The following is a 19,292-nucleotide window of genomic DNA, read 5'->3' as shown; positions in this document are numbered from 1 at the left end:
ATTACATTCCTTGTTTGCTGATGTTCATATTCTCTCTTTGAGTATCGGCGCTTATTAGCTTGCCATGTTGGTACATTTTCTGCTTCTTTATGATATTGTTAAAATTAATAGACAAATGACATGAATTGCTATTTTTTTCTTGTTATTGATAGAAAGTGGTATTCTCTGCCCCTGTCAAATGTGTTGCACATGTGTACCTGATTACTGCATTTCACTATTGTGGGTTAGTTTCCCTTGGAATGTAGGTGTTTGGTGTAGCTTATAAGCTGCTTTTATCACCTTTTAACTTATATTAAGTTAAAAATGAGTATTTGGTGTAGCTTAATGGGATCGACTTATGGCTTAACACAGCCTATTTTGGCCCCAAATAAGCTGTTTATTGCAACCACCGAAAGAGGTGCTTCTCAGCTTATAGTTTATGCAGAAAGCTGTGTTAATGGGTGAAATTATTTAAACATCCCTTGGATTTTGCAAGAATTACAGCTATGCCACTATATGAATACCCCAACCATTCATTTCACTGCTTCTCTCCCTCATGACTCTCTCTCTCTCTCTCTCTCTACTCATTTTCTTTGATTCTTTCGACTTGGCAACATGACCTGCTGACAACTACCGAAGATGGGTAATGATCGGCCGACAACTTCTGAAGATGGGTGACGACAATCAGATATGTGTAACGAAGGCAACTCGTTGCCTAGATGACAAGCACCTGAACTTGTTGATGATTTTGGTTCAGTTCTTTACTATCTTTGATCCCTTTGCTACAGATTTGGGTTTGATGATTTTGGATCACAACCACCAAATAGATTTCAATTTTGATTTGTACTTTGCTTTCTACGATGGTGGTTGTTAATCTGTAGCAATTTATGGAAGAATCCAATCCACAATTTAGGGTTTTTGTAATGATTTTGAGAAGAAAAAAATCCAATTTACGGATTAGGGTTTTGTGCAGTTCATGATGCTCTAGTCATGGAACAACGGGAATTCAATCGATGTTAAATCAAACCCAAAAACCATTGCGTACATGTATAATACATGTCACGACCCGAACCCGCCCCTATGGGTTAAGGCCATAACCGGCCAGTAATCACGAGATTACCTACGGCCACAAACCAAATAAGACAAAACTCATCAGAGTAAAGGGGCCAAACGGAAGCAAATTTAAAACTTTATCCATAGAGTCGTGCTTATATGCACATCATAACATTCCACATTTACATATGTTAATAAGAAAGTATAGTAGCATAAGATTCTGTACAGACAGCATCATTCAAATCTAAGTCAGCCAACCAAAACTATACACAGACGTATACCAAAGTCCTCGCCAACATGACGAAAATACACAGAATGGCAAAAGGGCGAAGACGTGTCTCGTGCGTGAGACGCAAGGGCTGACTCTTCAAAACTTTGGTTGTTCCATACAGACTTCACTGAGGCTGGGTCTGGACCTCTCTTGGCTCACCTACAAACACATGAATGAGCGTGAGCGAAAGCCCAGTGAACAATATCAAATAAAGAATATACATTGGAATAATATACCTCAAACGGCCTTGGGCCCAGTTTATATTTCTAACTAATACACACATACATAGACATATGTAAGTTAGGTAACTGCGGTTCCAAACACATCATACGGCCTCGGGCCCAATTCATTAGTATCATTCAGGTCAAACTGGCCTTTGGCCCATTCATACATTCATGTCAAACTGTTATTCGTGTCAAACTATCATTCGTGTCAAACTGGCCTTTGGCCCATTCATTTATTCATGTCGAAACGGTCTCTGGCCCATTCATTTATTCATGTCGAAACGGCCTCTGGCCCATTCATTTATTCATGTCGAAACGGCCTCTGGCCCATTCATTCATTCTTGTCAGAACGGCCTCTGGCCCATCCATTCGTTCTTGTCAAAACGGCCTCTGGCCCATCCATTCGTTCTTGTCAAAACGGCCTCTAGCCCATCCATTAATTCTTGTTAGAACGACCTCTGGCCCATCCATTCGCTCTTGTCAAAACGGCCTCTGGCCCATCCATTTATTCTTGTCAGAACGGCCTCTGGCCCATCCATTCGTTCTTGTCAAACGTCCTCTGGCCCATCCATTTATTCCTGTCAGAACGGCCTTTGGCCCATTCATTTGGTATGGCAAACATTGTCCACCAATCGAATCAACGAATCTTATAAAACTTACATGGACGTAAGCAATTGGACAATAACATATTTCAGATATCTTTGTTAAGATATTACTCACAGTGATCGGCTGGTTGATTTGGCCTGGAGCTTGACCCTACACATCACATAACACATATGGGTCACAACCGATTCAATCCGTTCTTTAATTCACATATTCCTCTCTAGGCTTTATTCTTATTCTTCTAACTCAATTACAATGCTCAATGCATGCCTAAGAGTACTTAGAAGTGAAAGAGAATGGAAAACGAAACTCAGAATGTCTTTTCAAAATTTCAAAAAAGAGGGTCCCCGCACGAGCGTGGACTTCCCCGCTCGAGCGTGGACTTCCCCGCTCGAGCGGACCCATGAGGTCTGCAAAAGTGTTGGATGCATCAAAATTACGCACGAGCGTGAAGTCTAGCGCTCGAGCTGAAGGTCTGTCTACATAGCTCCTCGCTCGAGCGTGAACTTCCCCGCTTAAGCGGACATCCAAGTCTGCAAAAATACTAGGAGCACGAAATTCACGCTCGAGCGGCGGTTTCCCCGCTCGAGCGGACATCAAATTTTCTGGGTTTTCCAGAACATGTTCTTGAGCTCCAACTTGACATTCAATGGTTCTAGATGCATGCTTTTGGCTCAAACTTCACATAATCATATACTAACATGGTACCAACACCAAATTACAACACAATGGAGCTCAATTCATAAATTAATCACATGCATGGCTCAAATTGACCCAAACTCATCACCAACACATTAACTTTAAACATTCAAGACCAATACCTCCATGGTTTGTACTTGCATGTGGAGGATACTCATTATTCTCAACTTAATTGGTGAAGAGATGATCAAATACATGGACTTAAACCAAAAATTCAACATGGATCATACACATTGTGCTCAAACATGAAAATTTATAGCAATTCCTTACATGCATGTGTTCTATGACTTTCAATTCAACAAAACCAATTCATTTCTGTTACAAATGGTACAAATGATGCTCCAAATCATGAAGCTACACAGAACTACTCATGCATGTAAGGTTTGATGCTCCATTCTTCATATTTAACATGCTACATGCTAGAACACCCAAAATTGTAACAATTATGCACATGCATGTTCATTTTAACTTCAAATTCAGCTCAATCTTAGCCATGAGCTACCATACTACTTGATTTCACAAAATTACATACTCAATTCATAAATCAAGAATTGATTACTCACCTAGGAGCTTCAAACACTCAATGTTCTTTGAGTTTTAACTTCCAATTTCACAATCTTGGATCAAAATGCATAACTCCTCCTCCTCTCTCTCTAGAACTGGCCCTCTCTCTCCCTCTCTAGAGAAATCTCAGCCCAAATGGATAAAAGAGAGGAATTGAGTGCGTTGTGCCCTCTTATGGGCACAACGCACTTAATTAATCTAGTTAAAATTATTAATATTAAATAATTTGGCACTTAATTAATCGTTCTAAATCTAATTATTTTGATCCGAATCAATTTTCAATCAAATTTCACCGTAGGCTCTAAAAATTATGCCAATCGCGATGGCGCAATCAATTTCAGGTTCTGTGGCCGATAAGGCCTTCAATTTAAATTCCAAAGCAGATAATCAAACAGATATTCCTACGGTGAACGGATAGAAATTCAAAACCACATATATTCATATAAATGGCACTCAAAATCATATCAAACACATAATCATATGCATAAGGAAGATCAATTAGCATAATACGGAACAGGGGTATCACAGTACAAATTGTAAAGAAACATCCCATTATTTGGCAAAATATAATCTTACTGTGAGACATGTTCTTTGGAAGGAAAGCTTTCCTCCATAGCTTACCCACATATCCAGATTGCAGTCTTCCTGTGTGTAAAAAAATTATGAAAATAGTTCTGAAAATGAAATTTTGAAAAAAAAAAATATTTTTCACAATTTTTACATTTCTTAGAAGGGCAAAATGATAATTACACAATGAAATGATGGACAGCTACACCAAACAAGCTAACAACTACACCAAACAAGCTAACATCTACACCAAACAAGCTAACAACTTCTGTTTAAAGCTATAATCTAATAATCTAAAAACGGCCCCTATGTAGTAAAACTGATGGACAGCTAATATCTTACTTTCCCATCCATAATTGAAATGTAGGGGATGTATATACCACATTATTATGGAGAAGCAATATTGTTATTTACTTATTTATTAGACATGCCTTTGGATCTAAATAACTCATTCGACACTTGTCTTAGAAAATTTAAAAATGAAAATCATCAACAACAATCTCTAAGTCAAATAGTTGGGTTGAATTTCTGTTTATAGTTCCATTGTAGTGTTTACATTTAAAAGACTGGCATTGAAGGATGCCTTGCTCTATGATTGGAATTAGCAACATCTTTACATTTAGTACCCAGACATTAACGCCAAATTCTATTTACTTGCTGAATGGGTTGTGAGAGTTAATAAATAGGGAATTTCTTCAATGGGCCTCAAATATGGTGGTGGCTTAGTTAAATTTTCAAATCACACTTTGTTTTATGGATAAAATCTCATTTTGATTCTGTGTAATTACTTTTCTTTGTTTCCTTTCTAGTTGTCACCGTGTCATGGTAGCTTCTCTTCCATTACTCAGAATAGCTTTAATGATGTCTTCAACTGATAATTTTCACCCCTTTTCTTTTCCTGAATAGCTTAGTGAAACCTACAGTAGCAAGTAATATCTTATATGTAGACTATTTTGTTTAATTGTTTTTGATTTAAATATAATACACTGCATCACTTTCTGTTTCATATTTGGATCTCTTTCTTATTTGACATTACTTACGATATTGTCAACCTGGCATAGGTTATTATAATTGACGAGATACTGAAGTTCTTCTCAAGAAATACAAGTGGTGAGGTCATCTTAATTATTTTTTTTCCAATTTTATTATTATTATTATTATTCACATGCTTTTGTGTAAATTGTACTTACATGTGTGTTATGGACTCTTTTATTTTCCCCGACCGTGCCCATGGAATATAATAAAGGTAAGAGTGCCATGTGTCCAACATGTCCAACACCTGTAAATTTAGACACTTGAATCTTCTAATTTTTTATGGTGCTTGAAAAAAAATGAAACTTACATTTGCTATTAAAGACACATTTCTGACCTCACACATGGGTTAGAGAGAAATATCACGTCTCTTAATCATATTTAATTTCATGTACATTTCTACATAATTTAAAACATCTTATCTAAGTATATTATATTATATGATATGTTATATATATATGTGTGTGTGTGTGTGTGTGTCCATGATGTGTCTCCATATGTAACTTTTGGACACATCTCGATATCCTAAGATTAATGGTTGTGAATGTCCAACTTTTGGATAGACACCTGCACCCGACACTCATATCCAATTCCATGTAACATAGACTACACCCCTTAGGTTTCTAACAATCACAACACCCTCTTATGTTTCTGAAAAAACAATTTTCCCTTGTGATGACGATTGCAACAGAAAATTTACATATTTTATTATTCATAGTAATTCTTACTTTGTTTGAGGAAAGCATTTTGTAATTAAAATATTTTTATGAATTTTTTTTTTTTTTCATAAAATGTTTTCCTATGTCTAGTTGCGACTTTGAAACTAATGTATTAGTTGTTGTATTAGTGTTAGTGGTAGTGGTAGGAGGAGGTGGGGCAGTTGGTGTTGGTGGTGGTGGGGTGGTAGTAGGGTGAGGTGGAGGTTTTGGCGGCGGAGGTGGTGAAGGTAATGTTGGCGATAGTGGTGGTGGTACTGGAGATGATGGTCGGGTTTTTGGAGGTGGTGATGATGGTAATAGTGTGGTTGCGTTGGTAAGACTTTAGTTCGGAAAACGTTTTCTATCTTTTGAAATTGGAAAATATTTTTTTCCCAAATAAGCTTGTTTTCCATTGACCGCCACAAAACATTTTATGTTGCTTTCGCTTTCTGTAGTATCAAACTCTAGAAAATACGAAAAATATTCTCTGCCAAAACAAATGGAATGTTATTCCAATCCTAACTCACATTGAGTCATCAAGTTACTCTATCCTAACCCCATTAATAGTGATCACCTCTAATAGTCATTGCCGATGACTACCACCCTATGAAGCACCGACACTTCAAAATAAGTGCCGTATCCGTGTCGGACACATAGATACTTTGGGGACAGGTATGGGACACACCACATGGCGTGTCGCCTTATTTAATTAATTTATTTTTAGGGGATACTTTGGGGACATGCTAAATTGTCTTTTTCCCCATTTAATTTAATGCTTGTGATGAATATTGAATGTTTATTATTTTTTTCTTAGATTTAAATACTTAATAGATCATCCATAAAAAATATAAACTGTAAATGTTAATTTAAAAGTGCTTTTAAAAAAAAAAGAGTTAGTGTTTGTTTTTCTTAATGTTGATTGATTGTGAATATAATATTAATCTAGATAACAAATACATATATATATATGAAAACATATTTTACTGTCGTGTCCGTGTTCTCATAATTTTGAAATTGCCGTGTCCCGTGTCTGTGTCCATGTCCGTTTCCGCATTCGTGTCTGTGTCCGTGTCAACACTTCTTAGCTACCACCCAATCAACCATCTCTAAAGTAGACCCATCTGTGTGTGTGTGTGTGTCTATCTCTGTCCATAACCCATTGCCATGCAAACCATCACAGACCACAATTTATAACCTACAGACAGCCCCGCCATAATAGTCTAATAGCTAATCCTGTTCAAATATATTTTGCCTCGTATCAAGCTACTTCTATTGGGAATTAGATTATATTAATTTCACCCTTGGGAGGATAGGTTGTCTTACATGGGATGAGATTTCTAATGCCCGCTTTGAGTGTTCTATGTCCACAATAATCAAAAGATTATAACCATCTTGATACACTGACATATTTTGATGGTTGTTCTTCTTGTTGTAGGAGCACGGTTCAAGTTCAGAGTGAGAAGAGCTGATATACTTCCAAAGACAGAATTACATAATAAATGACAAGTGGAATATGTACCAAATTTGGCGCGACATTTCAGGTTGGCCTACTGACCTACAGTTTGTTGTGAAACACCATTCAGTCATGTTTCTCTCTTCTGCTTTCATCTGCATTGTGCCGAGGAACTACCCAAGATGTTTCCAATACAACTGCACAGACTATTCCAGTCTGCTGTGAGTTTTATTTTCATTCACTAATGCCAATTGGCTTTATATGTTGTAAGAAATAGAAAGAGGACAATTGCGAGTATTTTCGGATCTCATAGACTACTTTTCTCAAAATGTTGTCTAACAATAATTTATAGAATTCAAGGGGTTTTGGTTTGGCATAGAACAAGTACTGCTCACGATCGCCTTCTTGTATACAATTTGCCCTCAAAATACATGGTCCTGAAGTTATGTTGAAACAACATTGTTCAGATTGATTTTTTAAGTAGTTGAATCTTTGTCCATGATGACTCAAATTCTCGTTGCCAGAGGCTGCTTTTTCCTTTTAAGATAATGGAGGTTCATGGGCTGCCGAAGATTTATATTTTATTTTATTATTATAATGTATTACATACTAATGAGTCACAATAACAATATATGTCATTATTACAAAGAAAATTGCCACCTAAGATTGATCATAAAGGTTCAAGAGACATCTACCTTTTGAACGCGGCAAAGCTAGTAGTGTTGGTGAGATATGCTGGCTAGTAGTAGTTGTATTGTGCCAGGTTGATTCAGCAGCCCTCAAACTACCAATCTTGAAACTTGGCAGTTGGTTGAAGATGGCAGTTTTGAACCAGCTGGATGGGTGAGTTGGATTTTTTTGGCTTTGTGAATTTGATTCCTTAATTTAAATAAAGAAAAAATCAAAGTGCAAAGCACACCAGTAGTCGCTTTATTAGGAAAAATTTGTCCAAAATCCCTCCCTTGAGCCATTCTTTGTTGAAAGGAACACTAAAACAATTTTTATTGTGTAAAGTCCATTAAGATAGATTTTTCTTTCAAAGACACCAATATTGTACAGGTGCATTTTTATTGACAAATTTACCTTTTTAGTTGAATTCAGTAAACATTTCTGCACAAACAAACATGATCTCTTCTTCTTCTTCTTCTTCTTCTTCTTTTTCTTTCTGATGATCGTCAATATCAATGTCAATGTCATTATCGTTGTTGTTGTCGTTATCATCATTATCAGAACCAGTGGGAGGAGAAGGATCAAGTCGAGCAGTGTCGATGGCCCATTGGACCAGTTTCTGCACTCCATCTTCATCCACTCCATCATCACTTGCAATTGTTCCGTTACTTATTGGGACGCAGTCGAGGATCAGAAGAAAAAGAAAAGGGAATAAGAGACGTCTTGAGAGCAGCAAATTGAGCAAACAGATCATATTTGCTGTAGTTGATGTTGCTATCGAAGCTGTGACCTTCTTCACATCATCACTGTGATCGGTTGTTGTTTCATATTCTGTTTTTTTTTTTTTTTGTTACTGTCCTATTTAAGAAGACAGTAAAGTGTTACTTTGATAGTCAGTAAAATGTTATTGTGAAATAGAGTAAAAATATTAATTTTATTAAAAATTAAAATACTAAATTAGTCGCTAAGAATATTTTGATAATAGTAGTATGTGTTAGACTTTTTAAAGAAAACTTTTTATATTTGTTCTTAATGCATTAAAATTTTATTATAAAAGAGTTTTGACCAAATTTTTGACTTTATTTTGGCCATTGTCGTTTGAGTCATTTATAATTTCAATTAGCTCTTGCTTGTTATCTTGGAAGTGAAATGGAGAGGTAAGACTATAAAGTGATCTGTAGTAGAAGGGATGCGATCAATTCTCTTTAAGTGTTATTCTAACAATTAATCATTAATTTCTGCAAATAAAATTAAAATAATAAATAAATAAATAAAATTCAATTGATTCAATTTTAATTATGAATTTATGATTGTCTCAGGTTGGTTTATAATTTACAATTGTGTCATTTGAGTCATTTATAATTTACAATTGTTGGTGTTTTTTTAAATAAAAAATGAACATATGAGTGACGTGTCATGCTTTTAGGAGTAAAATTGTAAATTTGATTAACTCTATAAACTAACTTCAATTAATTTAGTGACTATTTTCTATCAAAATCCCAAACTGGTGATGTCAATTGGACTAATTGTGAGCATTAAATGGCATAAAGGGACAGAATTCCGGACTATGGGCGCAATTAGAAACCAAAAAAAAAAAAAATACAATTGGACTAACTGTGAGCATTAAAATGACATAAAAGGACAAAATTCTGGACTACAGGTGCAATCAGCAACCAAAAAAAAAAAATACTGGCTATTAGGGTAGGCTGGGTGGCCAGTAATTTTCCACACGAATAATCCTTCCTAGCTCAAAAAAAACATGGCCCGAAAGGGCTCCAATTTTTTTTTTCTTTTTCTTTCCCTCTTATATCGCTGAAATAGAGGGAGGAAGAGAGAGAAGAGGGAAGAAGAGGATGAGAAAAAGAAAGAGAAAGAAAGAGAAGAGAGAGGAAAAGAGAAGAGAGAGAGAACCCATCACCAGCGTCGCTATCACCAACACCACCATCATCTGTGTGTATACACAGATCTGTGTACCCCCCTCTCTCTCTCTCTGTATCTCTCTCTCTCTCTCTCTCTCTCTCTTTCTCTCTCTCTATTCTAAGTTATGGAAGAAGAAAAGAAAAAAAAACAGAGCAAGAACAGATACAGGAAGATGATGATGATGATGATGATGTGTTGTTGTTGATGTTGATGCTCTCTCTCTCTCTCTCACAACTCAAATTGGTCCCTCTTGAGATGTTTGAGGTGTTTCCCGAGCCTTCTCGTGATTGTTACACGATTTCGGCCTGCCGGGGCCTATTTTCAAGCTTAAGTGTGAAAAAAGTGCCACAGCAGTGACCCCAAGTCCTAATCGCCAAAAGGCGTCGGTTTCGCACGGAACTTGGCACACACGACCGCCTAGGCACGAGAAACTTGTGGGAGAAGACAGAACTCCAATTAGGTTTCCGGTTTGGGAGTTAGTGCCAGATTTCACTCTAGGCAAAAGTAGTTCCTTAAGAAATTTGAATTCGAGGTGTTGACGCCCCAAAATACCAAACGCCGTCGGTTTGGCACAAAACTTGGCACACATGACCGCCTAAACACGAGAGACTTGTGGGAGACGACAGGCCTCCAATCGGGTTACCAGTTTGGGAGTTAGAGCCAGATTTCACTCTAGGCAACCTAGTTCGTTAAGAAATTTGAATTCAAGGTTTTGACACCTTAAAATCACCATACGGGTTTCGATTGGCACGAAACCTGGCACACACGACCGCTTAGGCATAAGAGACTTGTGGGAGAAGACGGGGCTCGAATCGGGTTCCCCGTTTGGGGGTTGGAGCCAGATTTCACTCTAGGCAACCTAGTTCGTTAAGAAATTTGAATTCGAGGCTTTGACACCTTAAAATCACCAAACGGGGTTCGATTGGCACGAAACCTGGCACACACGACCGCCTAGGCACGAGAGACTTCTGGGAGAAGACGGTACTCCAATCGGGTTTTCGGTTTGGGAGTCAGAGCCGGATTTCACTCTAGGAAAACTAGTTCCTTAAGAAACTTGAATTCGTGGTTTTGACGCCCCAAAATCGCTAAAACGCGTCGGTTTGGCACGAAACTTGGCAAACATGAACGCCTAAACACGATAGAGTTGTGGGAGAAGACACGGCTCCAATCGGGTTCCCGATTTGGGAGTTAGAGCCGGATTTCTCTTTAGGCAAACTAGTTCCTTAAGAAACTTGAATTCGAGGTGTAGACGCCCCAAAATCGCCAAAAGGCGTCAGTTTCGCACGAAACTTGGCACACACGACCGCCTAGGCACGAGAAACTTGTGGGAGAAGATAGGACTCCAATTGGGTTCCCGGTTTGGGAGTTAGAGCCGGATTTCACTCTAGGCAAAAGTAGTTCCTTAAGAAATTTGAATTCGAGGTGTTGACGCCCCAAAATACCAAACGCCGTCGGTTTGGCACAAAACTTGGCACACATGACCGCCTAAACACGAGAGACTTGTGGGTGAAGACGGGGCTCTAGTCGGGCTCCCGATTTGGGAGTTAGAGCCAGATTTCACTCTAGGCAACCTAGGTGATTAAGAAATTTGAATTCGAGGTTTTGACACCTTAAAATCACCAAACAGGGTTCAATTGGCACGAACCTGGCACACACGACTGCCGAGGAACGAGAGACTTATGGGAGAAGACGGGGCTCGAATCGGGTTCCCGGTTTGGGAGTAAGAGCCAGATTTCGGTCTAGACAATTTGGTCCCTTAAGAAATTTAAATACGAGGTGTTGACGCCCCAAAATCGCCAAACGGCGTCGGTTTGGCGCGAAACTTGGCACACACGACTTCCTAAGCACGAGAGACTTGTGGGACTAGACGGGGCTCGAATTGGGTTCTCGGTTTGGGAGTTAGAGCCGGATTTCGGTCTAGGCAAGCTAGTTCCTTAAGAAATTTGAATTCGAGGTGTTGACGTCCCAAAATTACCAAACGGCGTCGGTTTGACACGAAAATTGACACACACGACCGCCTAGGCACGAGAGACTTGTGAGAGAAGACGGTACTCCAATCGGGTTCCCGGTTTGGGAGTTAGAGACGGATTTCACTCTAGGCAAGCTACTTCCTTAAGAAACTTAAATTCGAGGTGTTGACGTCCCAAAATCGCCAAAAGGCGTCGGTTTCGCACGAAACTTGGCACACACGACCGCCTAGGCACGTGAAACTTGTGGGAGAAGACGGGGCTCCAATCAGGTTTCCGGTTTGGGAGTTAGAGCTAGATTTCACTATAGGCAAATTAGTTCGTTAATAAATTTGAATTCGAGGTGTTGACGCCCCGAAATCGCCAAAAGGCGTCTGTTTCGCCCGAAACCTGGCGCACAAGACCGCCTAAGCACGAGAAACTTGTAGGAGATGACAGGACTCCAATTCGGTTTCCGATTTTGGAGTTCCTTATGAAAATTGAATTCGAGGTGTGGACGCCCCGAAATACCAACCGCCGTCGGTTTGGCACGAAACTTGGCACACATGACCACCTAAACACGATAGAGTTTTGGGAAAAGACACGGCTCCAATCGGGTTCCCGGTTTGTGAGTGAGTTAAAGCCGGATTTCACTCTAGGCAAAAGTAGTTCCTCAAGAAATTTGAATTCGAGGTGTTGACGCCCCAAAATACCAAACGCCGTCGGTTTGGCACAAAACTGGGCACACATGACCGCCTAAAGACGAGAGACTTGTGGGAGAAGACGGGGCTCCAATCGGGTTCCCGGTTTGGGAGTAAGAGCCAAATTTCGGTCTAGACAATTTGGTCCCTTAAGATATTTAAATTCGAGGTGTTGACGCCCCAAAATTGCCAAACGGCGTCGGTTTGGCAAGAAACTTGGCACACACAACTGCCTAGGCACGAGAGACTTGTAGGAGAAGACGGGGCTCGAATCGGGTTCCCGGTTTGGGAGTTATAGCCGGATTTCGGTCTAGGCAAGCTAGTTCCTTAAGAAATTTGAATTTAAGGTGTTGACGCCCCAAAATTACCAAACGGCGTCGGCTTGACACGAAACTTAACACACACGACCACCTAGGCACGAGAGACTTGTGGGAGAAAACGGTACTCCAATGGGGTTCCCGGTTTGGGAGTTAGAGACGGATTTCACTCTAGGCAGACTAGTTCCTTAAGAAACTTGAATTCGAGGTGTTGACGCCCCGAAATTGCCAAAAGGCGTCTGTTTCGCCCGAAACCTGGCGCACAAGACCGCCTAAGCAAGAGAAACTTGTAGGAGATGACAGGACTCCAATTGGGTTCCCGATTTTGGAGTTAGAGCCGGATTTCGCTCTAGGCAAAAGTAGTTCCTTATGAAAATTCAAGGTGTGGACGCCCCGACATACCAAACGTCGTCGGTTTGGCACGAAACTTGGCACACATGACCGCCTAAACACAATAGAGTTTTGGGAGAAGACACGGCTCGAATTGGGTTCCCGGTTTGGGAGTTAAAGCCGGATTTCACTCTTGGCAAAAGTAGTTCCTTAAGAAATTTGAATTCGAGGTGTTGACGCCCCAAAATACCAAACGCCGTCGGTTTGGCACAAAACTGGGCACACATGACCGCCTAAAGACGAGAGACTTGTGGGAGAAGACGGGGCTCCAATCGGGTTCCCGGTTTGGGAGTTGGAGCCAGATTTCACTCTAAGCAACCTAGTTCGTTAAGAAATTTGAATTCGAGGTTTTGACACCTTAAAATCACCAAACAGGGTTCGATTGGCACGAAACCTGGCACACACGACCCCCTAGGCACGAGAGACTTGTGGGAGAAGACGGGGCTCGAATCGGGTTCCCGGTTTGGGAGTAAGAGCCAGATTTCGGTCTAGACAATTTTGTCCCTTAAGAAATTTAAATTCGAGGTGTTGACGCCCCAAAATTGCCAAACGGCGTCGATTTGGCAAGAAACTTGGCACACACAACTGCCTAGGCACGAGAGACTTGTGGGAGAAGACGGCGCTCGAATCGGGTTCCCGGTTTGGGAGTTAGAGCCGGATTTCGGTCTAGGCAAGCTAGTTCCTTAAGAAATTTGAATTCAAGGTGTTGACGCCCCAAAATTACCAAACGGCGTCGGCTTGACACGAAACTTAACACACACGACCACCTAGGCACGATAGACTTGTGGGAGAAAACGGTACTCCAATGGGGTTCCCGGTTTGGGAGTTAGAAACGGATTTCACTCTAGGCAAACTAATTTCTTGAGAAACTTGAATTCGAGGTGTTGACGCCCCAAAATCGCCAAAAGGCGTCAGTTTCGTACGAAACTTGGCACACACGACCGCCTAGGCACGTGAAACTTGTGGGAGAAGACAGGACTCCAATTGGGTTCCCGGTTTGGGAGTTAGAGCCGGATTTCACTCTAGGCAAAAGTAGTTCCTTATAAAATTTGAATTCGAGGTGTTGACACCCCAAAATACCAAATGCCGTCAGTTTGGCACAAAACTTGGCACACAAGACCGCCTAATCACGAGAGACTTGTGGGAGAAGACGGGGCTCCAATCGGGTTCCCGGTTTGAGAGTTAGAGCCAGATTCCACTATAGGCAAACTAGTTCGTTAATAAATTTGAATTCGAGGTTTTGACACCTTAAAATCACCAAACGGGGTTCGATTAGCACGAAACTTGGCACACACGACCGCCTAGGCACGAGAGACTTGTGGGAGAAGACGGGGCTCGAATCGGGTTCCCGATTTGGGAGTTAGAGCCGGATTTCGGTCCCTTTAAAAATTTAAATTCGAGGTGTTGATGCCCCAAAATCACCAAACGGCGTTGGTTTTGCACGAAACTTGGCACACACGACCGCCTAGGCACGAGAGACTTGTGGGAGAAGACAGGGCTCGAATCGGGTTCCCGGTTTGGGTGTTAGAGCCGGTTTTCGGTCTAGCCAAGCTAGTTCCTTAAGAAATTTGAAGTCGAGGTGCTGATGCCCCAAAATCACCAAACGGCGTCGGTCTAGCACGAAACTTGGCACACACGACCGCCTAGGGACGAGAGACTTGTGGGAGAAGACGGTACTCCAATCGGGTTCCCGGTTTCGGAGTTAAAGCCGGATTTCACTCTAGGCAAACTAGTTCCTTAAGAAACTTGAATTCGAGGTGTTGACGCCCCAAAATCTGCAAACGGCGTCTGTTTTGCACGAAACTTGGCACACACGACCGCCTAGGCACGAGAAACTTGTGGGAGAAGACGGGATTTGAATCGGGTTCCCGGTTTGGGAGTTAGAGCCGGATTTCGGCCTAGGCAAGCTAGTTCCTTAAGAAATTTGAATTCGAGGTGATGATGCCCCAAAATCACCACAACAGCGTCGGTTTGGCACGAAATTTGGCACGCACGACAGCCTAGGCACGGGAGACTTCTGGGAGAAGACGGTACTCCAATCGGGTTCCCGGTTTCGGAGTCAGAGCCGGATTTCACTCTAAGAAAACTAGTTCCTTAAGAAACTTGAATTCGAGGTTTTGACGCCCTAAAATCGCCAAAAGGCGTCGGTTTCGCACGAAACCTGCCACACACTACCGCCTCGGCACGAGAAACTTGTGGGGGAAGACAGCACTCCAATCGGGTTTCCTGTTTGGGAGTTAGAGCCGGATTTCACTTTAGGCAAACTAGTTCCTTAAGAAACTTGAATTCGAAGTGTTGACGCCCCATAATCGCCAAGGAATTGGGGTCACTGCTGTGGCAAAGGCACAGCAGTGACTGTTGTGCTTCATTTTGTGATGCATTATGGGATTATTTTTATGATCTGAACCGTTCATTTTGTAGGGTTTGTTGAGTACTTCAGGCCTACCAAAAATCATATTAATCGGATACCAATAACTATATGATTGATAACCAAAAAAACAAACAAGAAGTTTTTCTTTTGAAAAATAGTATAAAAATATGCAATTCGATCACATAGTTGTTGATATCCGATTAATATGATTTTTGGTAGGCTTGAAGCACTCAACAAATCTTACAAAATGAACGGTTCAAATCATAAAAATAAGCCCATAATACATCACAAAATGAAGCACAACAGTCATTGCTGTGCATTTGCCACAGCAGTGACCCCAAGTCCTAATCGCCAAAAGGCGTCGGTTTCGCACGGAACTTGGCACACACGACCGCCTAGGCACGAGAAACTTGTGGGAGAAGACAGAACTCCAATTAGGTTTCCGGTTTGGGAGTTAGTGCCAGATTTCACTCTAGGCAAAAGTAGTTCCTTAAGAAATTTGAATTCGAGGTGTTGACGCCCCAAAATACCAAACGCCGTCGGTTTGGCACAAAACTTGGCACACATGACCGCCTAAACACGAGAGACTTGTGGGAGACGACGGGCCTCCAATCGGGTTACCAGTTTGGGAGTTAGAACCAGATTTCACTCTAGGCAACCTAGTTCGTTAAGAAATTTGAATTCAAGGTTTTGACACCTTAAAATCACCATACGGGTTTCGATTGGCACGAAACCTGGCACACACGACCGCTTAGGCATGAGAGACTTGTGGGAGAAGACGGGGCTCGAATCGGGTTCCCCGTTTGGGGGTTGGAGCCAGATTTCACTCTAGGCAACCTAGTTCGTTAAGAAATTTGAATTCGAGGCTTTGACACCTTAAAATCACCAAACGGGGTTCGATTGGCACGAAACCTGGCACACACGACCGCCTAGGCACGAGAGACTTCTGGGAGAAGACGGTACTCCAATCGGGTTTTCGGTTTGGGAGTCAGAGCCGGATTTCACTCTAGGAAAACTAGTTCCTTAAGAAACTTGAATTCGTGGTTTTGACGCCCCAAAATCGCTAAAACGCGTCGGTTTGGCACGAAACTTGGCAAACATGAACGCCTAAACATGATAGAGTTGTGGGAGAAGACACGGCTCCAATCGGGTTCCCGATTTGGGAGTTAGAGCTGGGTTTCTCTTTAGGCAAACTAGTTCCTTAAGAAACTTGAATTCGAGGTGTAGACGCCCCAAAATCGCCAAAAGGCGTCAGTTTCGCACGAAACTTGGCACACACGACCGCCTAGGCACGAGAAACTTGTGGGAGAAGATAGGACTCCAATTGGGTTCCCGGTTTGGGAGTTAGAGCCGGATTTCACTCTAGGCAAAAGTAGTTCCTTAAGAAATTTGAATTCGAGGTGTTGACGCCCCAAAATACCAAACGCCGTCGGTTTGGCACAAAACTTGGCACACATGACCGCCTAAACACGAGAGACTTGTGGGAGAAAACGGGGCTCTAGTCGGGCTCCCGATTTGGGAGTTAGAGCCAGATTTCACTCTAGGCAACCTAGGTCATTAAGAAATTTGAATTCGAGGTTTTGACACCTTAAAATCACCAAACAGGGTTCGATTGGCACAAACCTGGCACACACGACCGCCTAGGAACGAGAGACTTATGGGAGAAGACGGGGCTCGAATCGGGTTCCCGGCAAGGTTGTTAAAATCGGGATCCTACGTTGGATTGTTGGAGGTGTTTATAGGATCGGATCGTAGAATCGGATCGAGGATCGTAAGATCCTACAGAAAAAGACAAATTACATAATAATTTAATTTAAATAAAGATTTCTTATAAAGCATACACAAAATGAACTTATATTCTATTAAAAAGAAGTGAAGATATTGTAAAAAATATAATAGTCCATGTAAAATGTACATATAATATTATGCAATAGAAAACCCGACGGTAAAAGTTCTGTATTTTATCAAAAAAGAAGGTGAAGAAGAAGAAGAATTCTATAACAAAATACTTTACAATGTACAATAATGCATAAAAAGTGAAGAAAAAATATTTAACAATATTGGAAATGAAAATAGATTAAGGACTCAAAAGAGTAGCTTAGTCGAATGATAAGGTTTGTCGTTAGCATCCCTAGTGGAGCGGATTCGAGTCACAAAAATAATTTATCCAGAAATTGGGATAAAGTTGCAATCATCTTACCCTTCTTAGACTCCGCTAAAGCTAAGTTTGTTTTTCCGACTATTTAATTTTCTTAAATTGCCGCAATATTTGAATGTTTGTTTCCTAGTTTGTTTTTCTTAGTCTGTTTGATTCAATACTACTTAATTTTTAATATTTATTTTGACGACATAAATTGGTATTTAGACAACAAACATAAAATTTACAACAAAATATGTCATACAATACAAAATAAGGCTAATAAATTGGATCGGATAGGATCGGATTCGGATCGGGATTCCACGATCCTATAAGATCCCACTGCTAGGATCGAAAGATCCTACCTACAAAGAGTTTTTTACATGATATAGATCGATTGTACTCAAATGGATCGTAAGATTGTAGGATCGTAAGATCCGGATCGGGATTCTGATAACCATGCTTGCGACTGTTATACGATTTTGGCCCCCCGATGGCCTATTTCCAAGTTTAAGTGTTAGAAAAGTATATTTTTCGACCTAGTTTTCAAATCGGGAGTCTCGTGCCTGTTCGTTAAGTTTTCAAAACTCAAATTGGTCCCTCCTGAGTTGTTCAAGGTGTTACACGGGCCTTCTCGTGATTGTTACACGATTTCGGCCCGCCAAGGCCTATTTTCAAGCTTAGTGTGAAAAAAGTACCTTTTCCAAGCTAGTTTTCAAACCGGAAGTCCCGTGCTAGTTCCGTAAGTTTCCACAAGTTACATTGGTTTCTCTCGAGCTGTTGGAGGTGTTCCACGGGCCTTCTCTGGACTGTTACACGATTTTTTAGCCCCCGATGCCCTATTTTAAAACTTAAGTGATTAAGAAGTGCATTTCTTGTCTTAGTTTTCAAACCGGGTGCCCTATGCGAGTTCCGTAAGTTTTCACAACTCACGTTGGTCCCACCCTAGGTGTTTGAGGTGTTCCCCGGACCTTCTCTTGACTGTCACACGATTTTGGCCCCCCGATGGACTATTTTCAAGCTTAAGTGCGAGAAAAGTGCCGTTTCGGACTTATTTTTCAAACCGGGAGTCCCGTGCTAGTTCCGTAAGTTTTCACAACTTACATTGGTCCCTCCCAGGGTGTTTGGCGTGTTCCCCGGGCCTTCGCGTGACTGTTACACGATTTTGGTCCCTGACGGCTTATTTTCGAGCTTAAGTATGAAAAAAGTACATTTTTTGATTTAGTTCTCAAACCGAGTCCCGTGCTAGTTCCGTAAGTCTCCGTAACTTACCTTGGACCCTCCCGAGGTGTTTGCGGCATTTCTCGGTCCTTCCCGTAACTGTTACACAGTTTTGGCCGCCCTGGTGTCCTATTTCCAAGCTTACGTGTGGAAAAAGTGTCTTTTTCCAACTTAGTTTTCAAACCGGGAGTCCCGTGCTAGTTTCGTAAGTTTTTACAACTCGCGTTGGTCACTCCCGAGGTGTTTGAGGTGTTCCCGGCCCTTCTTGCGACTGTTACATGATTTTGGCCCCCCGATGGCCTACTTCCAAGCTTAAGTGTTAGAAAAGTGTATTTTTCGACCTAGTTTTCAAATCGGGAGTCCCGTGCCTGTTCGTTAAGTTTTGCACAACACAAATCGGTCCCTCTTTAGTTGTTCGAGGTGTTCCCCGGGCCTTCTCGTGATTGTTACACGATTTCGGCTTGCCGAGACCTATTT

General features: G+C 41.2%; 1 pseudogene across 1 annotated transcript in view; it reads left to right on the top strand.

Annotated features, from left to right (window-relative positions):
• LOC145807202 (calcium-transporting ATPase 3, endoplasmic reticulum-type-like) overlaps positions 1–7,654 on the top strand; it is a 117,364-nt pseudogene extending 109,710 nt beyond the window's left edge. The window contains exons 28-29 of the transcript XR_014350303.1: positions 5,022–5,070; positions 7,126–7,654. The product of XR_014350303.1 is annotated as a calcium-transporting ATPase 3, endoplasmic reticulum-type-like (transcript). The remainder of the gene's footprint in view (positions 1–5,021; positions 5,071–7,125) is intronic.
• The last annotated feature ends 11,638 nt before the right edge of the window (positions 7,655–19,292 follow it).

Source organism: Camellia sinensis, chromosome 14 (genome assembly GCF_055761805.1).
Source record: "Camellia sinensis isolate YWXY chromosome 14, ASM5576180v1, whole genome shotgun sequence".
NCBI lineage: Eukaryota > Viridiplantae > Streptophyta > Magnoliopsida > Ericales > Theaceae > Camellia > Camellia sinensis.
This window is presented reverse-complemented; position numbering and strand designations above follow the sequence as displayed.